The sequence below is a fragment of the Rattus norvegicus genome, chromosome 3, assembly GCF_036323735.1.
Source record: "Rattus norvegicus strain BN/NHsdMcwi chromosome 3, GRCr8, whole genome shotgun sequence".
NCBI classification, from domain to species: Eukaryota; Metazoa; Chordata; class Mammalia; order Rodentia; family Muridae; genus Rattus; species Rattus norvegicus.
This window is the reverse complement of record NC_086021.1, coordinates 89,976,279-89,990,496: the sequence shown is the minus strand read 5'-3', so window position 1 is coordinate 89,990,496 and position 14,218 is coordinate 89,976,279. Positions and strand designations below refer to the sequence as shown.

The following is a 14,218-nucleotide window of genomic DNA, read 5'->3' as shown; positions in this document are numbered from 1 at the left end:
CTGAGGTAGTCTTGCTGCAGAATTCAGCAGCTCTGAATTCTGAACGCTGAAGAAAACAAAACAAAACAAGACAAGACAAAGCCAAGCAAAACTTTACCATGGCTTTGAGAGCTGGTTCGACTATCCTCATTTTTAAGTTTGGGGGGGCCACAGACTAGAGAGATGACATACCTTGTCTAGGTGACAAAGCAAACTGGGGAGGCAAGGATGTTCTCTTGGGGATGTTGGATTCTGGCTTGTCAGACTTGAAGACTTTTTTTGCCCCAAAGCTCTCTGCTGCCCCCTCTCTACTTCTTTCTGTAGCTGTGATCATGTGAAAAGCTATCTCAAAAGCAGTGCTTTCTCTTTTGGAAGTTTTAAAATTTAAATGGACTCTCACTTCTCTGCAGACTCACCCCCCCCCCCCCGCCACATTCCAGAGCACTGAGCAAATAGTAGGGACTAGAAAATATTCTAATAGATTAATATTTAAGAGTGACTGCTCTGATGGGAGTGTTTAGAGCAGTCTAAGCAATGCTTCTCAATGTATTTCTGTAGTTCCGTGGGTGACTCAGGACAACTCCTTAACAAAGAGTTGTCAAGCCTCCTTTACATTTTATTTACATTACATTTTACATTCCGAAGAAGATTTATTCCAGTCAAACACCTCACTAGATGCTGAGATAGAATTAAGGTTTACATTTAACAGTAAGATGTGTATCTGTGGTTTGAACCCAGAATTATTGTTTGTAATAATTTTTCTCTTTTAAAAAATTTTATAACATTTTATTTTTAAATTGTGTGTTCCTCTGTGTGTGTCTGTGTGCGCGTGCGCGTGTGACACACACACACACACACACACACACACACACACACACACACACACACACACGTCACAGACACTGAGAGTGGAGGTCAAAGGACAACTTGCAGGAGTTGTTTCTTATACCTTGAGGGTCCTGGGTATTGGACGTAAGGCTTGGTAGCAAGCAAGATGCAAAGCTATGTCTCTGACCTATATAAAACCAAGTTATACAGTGCCTGCCTTCTTTCAGACATTCCAGGTGCTACGTTGTTTATGAAGTTCTTTCTGGTTCTGCCCCCCTCTCTCCCATTTCAGACACTAAAGCACAATTGGTTTAGTGTCTTGGTTTTGAGAAGTCTTTAAAGTTACAACAGCAAAATTGAGTGGTCTGGTTGTGATAGGTTCCTAAGAAACTACACTTCCCAGCTTCCCTTGTGGACTGCAGAAGTCATTTCCTGTCGGGGGTCCCTGCTTGCGTCACTGCCGGCAGGAAACTGATCTGAATGGAAACCGGGTCAGTATCGTTTTAGTATGCTCTAGCTCGGAAAGTTCCAGGGTCCGGTCTCGTGATATATTTTTCTTACACATTTAAACACAGTAAAACTTTGAGAAAAATCTCCACGTGACAATTATCACGACAAAGCTTCAGGGATAGCTACTTGGAAACTCCCTTGCAAAGTAGCAAAGCACCTGTGACCTTCACAATAAGAATGAGTTCTGTTGACTGATAGCTGTGCTCAGGGTAAGGGGTCTGGGGATGAAGGATTTGTAATAATCATGAGGATAGATTCTATTGATGCAGGATGCAAGTACATGGGATCGCTTTCATAAGAAGTGTTCTCTTCACTGAGAGAATCAGCGTTCGGGCCTAACGATACTCAGGATTTTGGGAGGGTGCCCTGGACCCTGCTATGGGTTTCTCCATTCCAAAGTACCCAGCCTCAGCCTCACTACAGGCTAATCCAAAAGGCTCCATTTGGTAAACCTCATACCAAGCTCATTTATTAAACTCACAGTCCAAATTTGGCCTTAATATTCACCGGACAAATGGCTCCTGCTGGCCCAAAGTCTTTCGATTTCTAATACCTAAACTGATTTAGATAATGCCACAAGACAGAATGCTATCGTGGTTTGAGGCACCTCACTCATAAAACATACGGTTCACTTTACTCTTCCTCAAGGCTCTGGCCTACAAACACGTTAAGGACTTACATGCCTTCCTTCCATGTTGGCTGATGACTTAGGTTCACCTTGGAGTAAATAATTACCATTATGGCTGTAGCCATCTTGGCTGATGACTGAATAAAAAAAAAAAAGAAATAAGGAGGAAATGGAAGGTCATGTCTGCTCCTAGGTGTGGTGATACAGAAAGTTTATTATAGGTATGTGGGAGAGCATAGGCGGAGGCAGACACATCTGGGAGAGTCCAGAGTGGTCTTGACCTTGAACCATGTCGGTGAGAGGTGGAGGGGAAAGGACAGAGGGGAGCCAAGTGCAGTTGCCAGGAGGCCAAAAGTACAGGAGGAGCAAAGGAGATAACCAATGTTTGGATTATATAGGGAAGAACCTCTGGAGGAAAGGCAGCTCAGCTCCTGGACTGGAGAGTTCAGGGTAGAAGGCAGGATATTCCAGTCATACCCTATGACAGGTAGGGACTCAGAGATGCTGGGAGATCCTGGCGGCCGGGTATGCTTTGATATGTTAAATAGACACCTCCACTGCTGATCCCTAGCTTGAAACTTAACAATGACCTAGCAACTACGTAGCTTGTCACCGTCTCGACTGATGACCTCATCAAGATGGGAGCACCATCTTGGTTAAGGTGATTAAGGAGGTATTCCTCTGCTTATCACTGTATTCTGTTTCTAGGCTAAAAAGCAATATCAGGCTTCAAAAATGCTTTGCTGTAAAACGGGATCATGTAAGAACTGTGATGGCTATGTCTTTGTCAAGCTTTAGCCATCATATTAAAAAAAACCACCCTAGTATTCTGTAAAAAGTGCATTATTAAAGATTAGGAAAATGAAGTTCCCAGTCTCTGTGGGCTGTATTTGCGTTTTAAAGTTTACTTTGATACTTAAAGATCTTTAAGAATTACAATTTTAAGGGTCAAATTTAACCAGGGATCCGATTACAAAATCCTGGTCTGATAAAAGAGTTGTTCTCTTATTGTAAACTGTTAAAGATGACTAAGATACACACGTTAATCGTTAGTCACACCAAATACAAATGCAGTTAATATGGAAGCGAGCTTAGAGGTGGACAGTAAAGCAATGTATTCAGGGCAATTGTTGACAACTGAAATTATACTTGAGCAACAAAATATCTGTTATAGTTCTGTTTTGTACAACTCTGGCTCTCAGCTTAACCCATCTCTTGATTGATTTCTGCTAAAACGTGTGTGTGTGTGTGTGTGTGTGTGTGTGTGTGTGTGTGTCTTAATAGTTTTAGTAATCATACAAGCTACTTTTGAACTCTCTCTTTGTAGTTCAGTAATCACTCCTGGGACTGGTAATTAAAAAAGCATAAAAGCAGTCCTCAACCTGGTGGTGGTGTCGCATGCCTTTGATCCCAGCACTTGGGAGGAAGAGGCAGGCAGATCTCTGAGTTTGAGGCCAGCCTGGTCTACAGAGTGAGTTCCAGGGTAGACAAGGCTACATGGAGAAACCCTGACTCCAAAACGAAACAAAACAAAACAGCCAACCAACCAAGTAACCAAGCAAAAACAGTCCTCAGCATGGCAAGAGAGCATCACAGTGTCTCCTAATACGGGTGTGCCTTCCCCATTCCCCCTCTGACAAAGGCATTTGGATTCTGCATTGGCAAATTGAGAATTAGCTTGTAATGTTGTCCTTAAGCAGAGCAGCCTCGGTTTTGGGTCAGTGGTATTGAGACTTTGTTGCTTCCCCACGTTATTGACTTGTTCTTCCTGGGGCATTTCTTCTGGGTGGCTTTGTTCCGATACTTTATCTGTCCAGTGGTCTCCGGGATGCTGTCCTGGTCAGGTGTTTCAGAGTGGGAGCTATCTGGAACTTCGTTTATTTTCTGGAAAGATACAAGTATAACCTTGAGAAGAATATCAGGCACTTCCCACTGAGTAATTTCTAGACCTCATTTAGCATATTTAGGCTGCTACTTCTTTAGGGAAAAATGCTTTTGAGAATCAGAAATAGCATTATTCTTTAAAGTAAAAAAAATTATTAAAGTTAGCATAGCTAAATGTAGCATAGTATGTGGAGATCTAGATGGGTCTATTATACCCTTTTTTATTTAAAAAATTTTGCCATTTAAGTATTTGATAGTGTCCTTTTCCATGATAGCTTGGCCCTGTAGATTGTAAGGAAATCCAGTAACATGATTAATAGCCCATAAACCGGGGCTGGGGATTTAGCTCAGTGGTAGAGCGCTTGCCTAGGAAGCGCAAGGCCCTGGGTTTGGTCCCCAGCTCCAAAAAAAAAAAAAAAAGCCCATAAATTGCAAAATCCCTTAACGTATTAGCATAGGCAGGACCATTATAAGATTTTAGTTGTAATGGGAGTCCTAAAAGAAGGTGTATAATAAATGATTAATGGCACTGGTTCATCCGGTGACCAGAGGCGAAAAACAATCAGTATTTCAACTGTTACCCTAACATATTTTCGATGTCAAAATTTTGAGATATGAGAAATATGTTTGCCAAATGGCATTAGGTTTTACCTTTGAGGCTTACTTCATAAATTCCACCAGCAGATGGCAGTGGTGGTGTAGAAGAAGTTAGATTTCTGGGGCAGCCTGAAAAGAAAGTTTTAGGATCAAGGAGGAGGCCATCTTAACCTCGGCTTGAACCTGGCAGATGTTACCACACCTGGGAGATTACAACGAGCACGAATGTGTGTTGTGAAGAAAGGTTGGGTTTATTGTTGTATACATATCTGGAGCAAGTGAAATGACATTTGTAGTGGGGTTAAGCTTTGCAGTTTCTAAAAGAGAAACGTAACATGCAGAGCCAGTTAATATATTTAGTGGCCAAGAAGCATCTAATAAAGGCTGACTGACTATTGCAAGTTCAGACTGTTAAAGGGATAGGCAGTGATGGGTACAATCTTTTTTTTTGTGGATGACGTAGAATTTGTATATAAAACATGTCCTCCTTGTTCTTTTGAAGAGCCATCTATGAAAGCATTAATAAGAAATCTCTATAAGATTACTAGATGTATAATTTTAGGTAATACGCGTGGTTTAAGGAAAAGATCTTAAAAGGTGATCCTCGGGATAATGACTGTCTACCAGTCCTGGGTAACATGCTAATGCTGCCTGCCAACTACTGTCAGCATGAAACAAACACTCACCCTGCATTTGATTTTGTGGCACTATAGTTTCTATATGTTCTTTACCAGTAAGTTGTTTAAGACACTCCTTCCCATCATTATCTTGTAAATAAGGAGTTATATACAAATAGTCTCAGATAATTAAGTCAGGTATAAAATTTCTATAAAATTGATGTGTAATCTCAGTAGGTAATGAGAGGAAGGATAAATAATTGATAAGGAAGTAAGAGATTAGTTCAATGAGCTACCACTTTAGCAGCTGCATTTTTTTTAAAATAAATTAACAATTCGTTCCACGTTCACTGACCTCTTTTACAGTGTTTCCAGGTGCTTGCTCAGTGTGCAGGAGTCTGATGTAACAAACAGCTACTTACAGTTACCTTTTCCTTCTACAGAATACCCGTACATGGTCCAGCTGTCATACAACTGCATTTAACCTTGTGTTAACTTTGTACTTAACATTATTTAACTCCTGGTAATCTTGATGTAAAAGTTTCCCTCATATAACTTTGCTTGCTAATGTTCCCCACAAAGTTGTACAGTTTTACCTCCTGACTTATGTTCTGGATCTTTGCCAGCTGTTAAGTTCTATCATGGCCCCTTGGATGGACCTTCTTTTAAGGCACTGTGCTAGCTTCTCCCCTCTTTGCTCTTCTGTCAGCCTTGAAGCAGTTACTAAGGGATCGTTGCCCTCAAACCCCTCAAAGCACGTTAGGTGACCTTGAAAAGGGGACTAATGGGCCACAGATCATCCAAGTCACCCTTCCTTTTTGCCACTCTGGATATTGCGTTTTGGGCTCAGAACTAAACCAGCTGGATCGAAGCCTCCTGTGTCAACTAACCTCTGTGTCTCACCAGCTCAGATTAGCTTAATGTCTTTCAGGACCAGCTTGACTCCTTGACTGCTGCCGTGCTCCAAAACTGAAGATGACTAGATGTGACTACTGGGGTGGGATTTGTGCTCTCTTTTGTGTCCACGCTGCCCTCAGGCCAATAAATCCTGATTGGTTTGAGATGGGGCCTATGGACGACCAGAAACAATTCAAGCACAGGCCTTCCATGTATGGGCTCTGGCTCCCTCCCCTCTAGCCCTTCACTGGATCCCCGCTTTCCTCTTTATTCTCCTCACACTTTTGTTTTTACCTTGCCCTTTAAATGTTATATTTACTGAACTTTGCCCTAACAAAATGTCCCACGTAAGTTTCCCCAAGAGTTCTCACCCTACAACGACTCCATCCACTTCTGATATAGCAACAAAAAAACCTTTTGTGTGCTGTGGAGAAACTCTAAGTAAAAGAGACCTTCATCCCTTTCATCCTGGGCCGGACACAATCCCCTTCATTCGTCCGCTATTTTCTCCTGTCCCCTTCCTTTGATTCTCAGTAGCCCATTTTGGTGCAACAGTCCTGACAATGGGACCAGTCACTGTCACCCTGAATCCACTCTACGGTCACTTTCTCTCACTGGTCCACCGTCTCTCTCACCTCAGCTCCTCCCTTCTCCTCAATCTTCCTAGAAAACCTCCCAGTTTTACTCCGTAACCAAAATAATCTGTTTACAGGCCTCTAACAATAATTTTTCAGGTCTCTTCAGGAACGCAGGATGACATTCAAATGTTCCATTGGAGCTGACCAGAGAGTCCTCTCTTCAATGGACCTTGAACCAACCACTCCGACAGATACCCTCCTCAGCCATAAAACAGCTATAACACCCCTGCCCTGCATTTTTCATTCCCTCTCTGTTTGCAATGATAGTTTCCTGCTGAAAAACTACAGTTCCCAGCTTCCCTTGTGGACAATGGAAGTCATTTCCGCCCCTATGAGGGGCCTCATCCTATCTTCTTCTGAAGGCATTTTGGCCATCTGCACACGTGAGTGGTAAAGCCCTTCCTCGCTGTGAATAAACATGGTCCCACCTAAGGTCAGAGCAAGCCTGTCTTTCTCTCCGTCTCCCATCTCTCTACAGCTGCCTTAGATAACCTAACATAATCTAACAGTTTGCATGTGCTTTGAGCATGTGTTTTGAGCATGTTTCCAAAGGTTCATGTGTTTCATTCTTGTATGTGGAGGGATGCGGCAAAGAAACTGCTGACATCATTGTTCCATAATATGGTTGGGTTTTTATTGTAGGTATGAGAGAGAGAGAGAGAGAGAACAGCCAGAGGCATCTGGAGGAGTTCACAGCAGAGAGAAAGAAGTGGACCGAACATGGCCAGCAGACTTGACATGGCCAGGGCTAAGGAATTTGGAGAGTAGGAGAGATAAGTGCAGACAGTGGGAGATGGAGACTGGAGGGGGCGGGGAGAGGGAGAGGGAGAGAGACTGGTCTGGGGGTTTTGAAATGCATAACAAGTACTTGTGAATAGGGACCGAGGGAGTTTGGAGGCCTGTATAGGCTTTGATATGCCGCCATAGGTGTATGTCAGTGGAGCTATGTGTCACTTCTGCCAGAGGTAAGGGAAAGGACTACATTTGGCAGATGGGAACTGCTTTCAAAGTTCCCGAGGAATGGTGGCTTTTATTTATCCTCCAGAAATCTTTCTATAGTCCAGCTTGAGCTCATTTCTGTATATTTGGACAGCTGAGAGAACTAACATTCCAGCCTTTTGTTGATGATAAAGGGTGATGCGGTGTCTGTCTTCTGTAGCTGCTTCTTAGATGAGGAGGGTTGTCCTAGCAGTGTGGGAAGGCTGGAATTCCGAGTTGAAGGGTGCGATGGGGTTGGGGTGGGGGAGTGGGGGACAGGATCTTGTTTGCTGAGGGAACAATTACATTGGCTCACCAATGGCAAGGGATCCTCTAGTATTTTTGGCCAGTGACAGATGGAGCCCCTGAAGTTTACATGAATTGTTTTAAGCATAGAACGAGGTTTACGTTTTAGACAGCATGACTACTGTCTGTATTCTGCACTAAAGTACTCATTGTAGAAAAGCAGTTAACAAATGTCTACAGACAGCGGGAATAGACCTTAGAGCCAAAGAAAAGCAAAGCTTGAAAAGTTATTGGCATAAAAGAAGCACGGACATTTATTTACCTGTAATAAGACAGAGATTTCTTGGCAGGGAAGAAAAAGGGGCAGAAAGGATTTTTAGAACAACGAGAAGCTCCTTTAAGACTGTATTTAGAAAACAAAGGAAGGAAATTAAAAATTTTTGAGCCTGTGACTTTGATAATGTTTTTAAAAAGTTTAGTAGCCAGTGTTTTATCAGGGCTAGATGAACATATCAGAACTCCACCGAGCAAACCTTGATGTCCTCACATCGGATGTCATCTTTAAGTCTTGTTTTTCACATACTTTAAATCATTTTCACATACTTTGAATCCCTTCCTCAGGCCTTTGTAACTCGCATAAACTTTAAACCTTTTCTTTTTATCTGGAAATATCTAATACTATGAGGCATAGGTGTTTGATTACTAAACAAGGTCATTGAAAGGCAAGCTCTTTTGAATAAAGGAATAGTAAAAAGCAAGTTTTGGGTAATAGCACGGACAGCTAGAGTTTGCTTTTATGTTGAAATCTGTTTTTGTGAGTTTATCTTTCTCAGCCGGAAGCCTGTCAGCAAGGTAAACGTGTCTGGGAGCTTGCCTTTCTCAGCTGGAGGCCTAAGCTCTGGGAAAGGCCAGGCCTTATTTTAAGTAGGAAATGGTCTGACTAGGCGGCTATATCCGTGAGGGGAGAGGCTGACTAAGGCTACTGTGCTGCTCCTAAACTGATAAAGCACGTAGTCAACATCACCACAGAGACCTGAGGATAAATCTGAGCAGGAAGTGTAAACCAAATGGCCTCTGTGTCAATTAAGAATGACAGATTTACCAGCTACCTGGACAGCCAGTAGAGCGATCTTGATGGCTTTGTTGTGGGCAGAGGTTAAAAGAGTTTTGCAGCCATACAGGGCAGTGTTAAGTCTTCAGTTACCACAATGGGCAGCAATCAGCCCTCAGCCACCAGACCCAGAAGTTCTAAGAGATTTTCTCGTGGGACTTGGGAAAACTACTTGGAGAGACAGAGTAGGGCAGTCAACCCCACAGTTGGGCAGGACCCAGGCCTGGGGTGAGCCTTGGGGCAGTCCTTTGCCACACTTGAAGCAAGCTCCAGGTGGCGTCCGTGGCGGCCCATCTTTCCTGTTACCAGAAGCTGGTATTGTTGTCTATTAGGGTAAAAGCTGTGCAGACTTCCTGGTAGGCACCAGATAGGGAGAGAGGCCGTGGCTAGCTTCTTCACCTACTGACTTTGAGACGAAAGCCTCAAGGGGAGAATCCCTATGGGGAACTGGCTCAACAAGTTCAAGGCCTGTTGAGGACAGGTCACATAGTTTCATAGTTTCGTAGTTTTGGACCAATCAACCTCAAAGTGACCAGCCCTAAAGTGGGGGAGGAAGGCTCTTCAGATGCTTTAAAACCTCAGGACTCAGAGAGAAGAGACTGGGGTTTTCGGCTTCCCGACGAGCACCCTCTCTGCTTTACAGAGGATCCTTTTCTCGGTGTGTCCGATGCGTGAGTGTGTTCCTCACCCTAAGCAGACGCTTTCCTGTAACTGCTGGTTCCGTCCGCGGTGCTCGAGATTTCTCTTTGATACCTATTAACTCTCTAACTTTTCCTGCCTTTTATTTCTTTAACCGCCAGAGAAACTGAACCCAATTAAGACCCCTAAATTCGATTATTTTTTAGACTGTATCATTTTCGGACCTGTCTCCGGATTTCTTCTGAAGACCGTATAATTTTGGGATCTCATCTCCAGATCTCTTTTGAGGACGACTGACTCATCAAGGTAAGAAATCCAAGGGAGATGGCGGTGCTGCGCCGCCGAGTCCAGGTGGCCCAACCGCAACGTGTCCAGGTGCGTTGCTCAGTGTCGGTCACACAGTTACTGTAGCTTCCAGGCAGAAGTGGCTCATTCAGGAGGTGGCACAGAAGCAGGAAGCAGACCTCTGCATAGGCAGTCCTGGCGCCCTGCAGGGGCGTTCTCACAGGGCCATTTACCGTGCCTGCTCACCCTCAGGAGCTGTTATCCCTTGCTCGCATCACAACCTCAAACAGAAGTCCAGATGCAGTGGCGCTCCTGTAATGCTAGCCCTCTGAGGCAGAGGGAGGAGGATCTGCGAGTTTCAGTCAGCCTGGTCTATCGTGAGACTAGCCGCGGATAAGAGACGCTGTGGTCCAGATATTCCCTCCCACCCCCGAATTGGTTTCTAAGTCTTCTAAGGCTTGGTATACCTCTAAAATATGCCGTAATATTTTAGATGCTTATGAATTCCTTCATCTCTAGGAGTACGCACTGAATGACCATACCTTCATTAAAGTTTTTAATCTTTTTAACATCTTTGTTTTGTAAATGTTGTTTTGTAGTAACATAACTATTTTTTCTCCCCACAAGGTGATTCCCATTTTTACTTTGTGTCTTGCTTTTGTTTTTCGAGACAGGGTTTCTCTCTGTGTAGCCCTGGCTGTCCTGGAACTCGATCTGCAGACCAAGCTGGCTTTGAACTCAGAGATCCGCTTGCCTCTGCCTCCCCAAGTGCTTGGATTAAAAGTCTGCGGCCACCACTGCCTGGTCCATTCTTTACTTTTTATATTATGAATAAGGGGTTAGAGCCACACGATCTAAAGATTTTAGTGTCTTTATTCCACGAGGAGCTTTATTTGTTTTATAAAACCATTGGTGTCAATTACTTTTGCACCTACAAGAAAAAATTATTCATTAAAATGGTTACAGTTTCGAATATGGATATATTATGAAATCAGGGAATTTTATATTGAGCAATTCTCCAGAAAATTACACCCCCTGTAACTAGAGCCAAATTCAAAACAAGAGTCACTGTTGGTCTGGTCAATCTCTCAGTAAGTAGATGGGCCAGAGTCAGGAGTCATGCTGGGAAGGTCATGTGTGCTTTAATTTCTGTTTTATTTAAAAACCACTCTGTGTTCTAATATTCAAATGCTCCAAAATGGTTTGTTTCATTGCTCCCCATACTTAATTTTTGGTCTGGGGAATCTTTAAAAATATGATCAACTGGGTGTGGCCAGATCTCTGAGTTCAAGGTTAGTCTGGTGTATGGAGTTCCAGGACAGCCAGGCTACACAGAGAAACCTTGCCTCGGAAAACAACAAAAAGTAAAACAGATCAACTTATGGAGTTTAGTCTCTCGTTCCTCCTTTGCCTAAGTTCAGTGGATTAATTTAGACTGCAGTATTTGTGTAACAAGGGCCTTTAAGGCTGTGTTATCTCAGTGGCTTGCAACACAGTTAAAGAAGACTTCTCTAGGCTTTGTAAGCTATATGGTATTAATTGTTTCATTGCCTTAAACATCATCTAACTAAACACGCTTTTTTACAATTGGTTAATAGCTTGTTTATGAAAGCAAAAACAATTGCCCAGTTATATTTTGTTCCCCAAAGGAAAAAAATAACCATACTCGGTAGAAGCTTAAATTAATGGGGCCAGTTATTAGCCCCCAGTACTCAAAACACAGAGGCAGGATATTTCAAGACTGGTTACCTCAGCATGAGTTCAGGCTCTTTCCAGAACATTCTCATCATTTACAGCAAATCAAATTACTTAGAGCCATCTTTCTTAATATCATATGGCAGCTGTTTGAGTCACAGGTATGACGTCAGATAATGCACTTGGATGAAGGATCTTTTTTTTTTTTTTTAAAAACACCCTATCTTCAACCCAGCAAGATAAAATAAATACACACAGATTCCCCCTAGACCAGTGTTTCTCAATCTGTGGACCGGACCATGATCCTGGGGTCGCATACTACATATTATGATTCATAACAGTAGCAAAATTAGTTATGAAGTAGCAATGAAATAATCTTATGGTTGGGGACTGCCATATCATGAGGAGACTTATTAATGGGCCACAGCATTAGGAAGGTTGAGAACCACTTCCCTAGACAGAGATTATCATATACTGACATCTAAATCAATCACCAATCACCATGATGGATAAGTGTAGATTGAAGATTTGATCTTTGGATAGGCATAGGCTAGCCTTGGTGAGATGATCTACGATCATAATGATTGTGGAGAGTGTCAATTAATCACTGCTTCAATAACCGACAAAGAAGATGACCAGAATAATATTTAAAAATTTAAAGAATGACAAAAATATGTCTACATTCTTACAAAACTTTTGTATCTTCTCTTGTTAAACCGTGTATCTCTCCTGAGCATCATTCCCTTCTTCCCCAATATCTCTGGGTACATAAATAACTTGAATTTAAAATAGAAGCCAACTTTTATAGAGTAAATGGAAGATGAGTGAAAATATTTTATTAGGTCTTTGGTGATTTCAGGTTGAACTAATACAAGGTGGTAAGCTCCTCTTCACCTCTTTAGTCATAAGGCTAGTGAGAGGGATGGGGAACAAGTCAAGGTGACGGAAGACACTCCCTCCACATACAGGAGATGACAATCCCAAACTCATCCTTCTTAATGTTTCCTTTCCTTAACATTTGGCAAGTTGAACTTAATCAGATTAATCATTTTCTCACTGGTACAAACAATGGAAATTTCCATTAGCATGTGATAGACAGCAGGAGCTCAACTTGGGGTTATTAACAGCTTTGCTATAATAAGAGTTGGCTAGTGTTTAGTAAACAGTTCTCAGGTTAGAGGGGTATTCCTACATAAAATGTTTTCCAATTTCCTAATTTAAATGTTCTTTTTTTTTCCATCTTTATTAACTTGAGTATTTCTTATTTACATTTCGACTGTTATTCCCCTTCCCGGTTTCCCGGCCAACATCCCCCTAACCCCTTCCCTTCCCCATCTCTATGGGTGTTCCCCTCCCCATCCTCCCCCCATTACTGCCCTACCCCCAACAATCACGTTCACTGGGGGTTCAGTCTTGGCAGGACCCAGGGCTTCCCCTTCCACTGGTGCTCTTACTAGGCTATTCATTGCTACCTATGAGGTTGGAGCCCAGGGTCAGTCCATGTATAGTGGGTAGTGGCTTGTGTCCCTGGAAGCTCTGGTTGGTTGGCATTGGTGTTCATATGGGGTCTCGAACCCCTTCAAGCTCTTCCAGTCCTTTCTCTGATTCCTTCAACGGGGGTCCCATTCTCAGTTCAGTGGTTTAATGATGGCATTCGCCTGTGTATTTGCTGCATTCTGGCTGTCTCTCTCAGGAGAGATCTACATCCGGTTCCTGTCAGCCTGCACTTCTTTGCTTCATCCATCTTATCTAATTGGGTGGCTGTATATGTATGGGCCACATGTGGGGCAGACTCTGAATGGGTGTTCCTTCTGCCTCTGTTCTAAACTTTGCCTCCCTATTCCCTGCCAAGGGTATTCTTGTTCCCCTTTTAAAGAAGGAGTGAAGCATTCGCATTTTGGTCATCCTTCTTGAGTTTCATGTGTTCTGTGCATCTAGGGTCATTCGAGCATTTGGGCTAATATCCACTTATCAATGAGTGCATATCATGTGTGTTTTTCTGTGATTGGGTTACCTCACTCAGGATGATATTTTCCAGTTCCATCCATTTGCCTATGAGTCTCATAAAGTCATTGTTTTTGATATCTGAGTAATATTCCATTGTGAAGATGTACCACATTTTCTGTATCCATTCCTCTGTTGAAGGGCATCTGGGTTCTTTCCAGCTTCTGGCTATTATAAATAAGGCTGCGATGAACATAGTGGAGCATGTGTCTTTGTTATATGTTGGGGCATCTTTTGGGTATATGCCCAAGAGAGGTATAGCTGGGTCCTTAGGTAGTTCAATGTCCAATTTTCTGAGGAACCTCCAGACTGATTTCCAGAATGGTTGTACCAGTCTGCAATCCCACCAACTATGGAGGAGTGTTCCTCTTTCTCCACATCCTCGCTAGCATCTGCTGTCACCTGAGTTTTGGATCTTAGCCATTCTCACTGGTGTGAGGTGAAATCTCAGGGTTGTTTTGATTTGCATTTCCCTTATGACTAAAGATGTTGAACATTTCTTTTGGTGTTTCTCAGCCATTCAGCATTCCTCAGCTGTGAATTCTTTGTTTAGCTCTGAACCCCATTTTTTAATAGGGTTATTTGTCTCCCTGTGGTCTAACTTCTTGAGTTCTTTGTATATTTTGGATATAAGCCCTCTATCTGTTGTAGGATTGGTAAAGATCTTTTCCCAATCTGTTGG

The 14,218-nt window shown here is 42.7% G+C and overlaps 1 protein-coding gene and 1 long non-coding RNA gene across 25 annotated transcripts in view; one reads left to right on the top strand and one right to left on the bottom strand.

Annotated features, from left to right (window-relative positions):
* Positions 1-1,243: 1,243 nt before the first annotated feature.
* Positions 1,244-14,218, top strand: part of Tfpi (tissue factor pathway inhibitor) — a 49,392-nt gene continuing 36,417 nt past the window's right edge. For 4 of the 24 annotated variants that reach the window (XM_008761980.4, XM_039104442.2, XM_008761986.4 and 1 more), the window contains exons 1-2: positions 6,872-7,011; positions 9,759-9,858. The gene's annotated coding sequence lies outside the window, so the exon portion shown is untranslated. Of the gene's footprint in view, positions 1,527-6,845; positions 7,012-9,257; positions 9,585-9,758; positions 9,859-14,218 lie in introns of those variants that run through there. The other 20 variants (XM_008761981.4, XM_063283204.1, XM_039104441.2 and 17 more) reach the window with 19 other exon arrangements.
* Positions 1,245-5,577, bottom strand: LOC134486403 (uncharacterized). Its single transcript, XR_010065259.1, has 2 exons — positions 4,481-5,577; positions 1,245-3,829 (listed from the first exon to the last, which is right to left on the bottom strand). It is a non-coding gene; the product is annotated as an uncharacterized LOC134486403 (long non-coding RNA).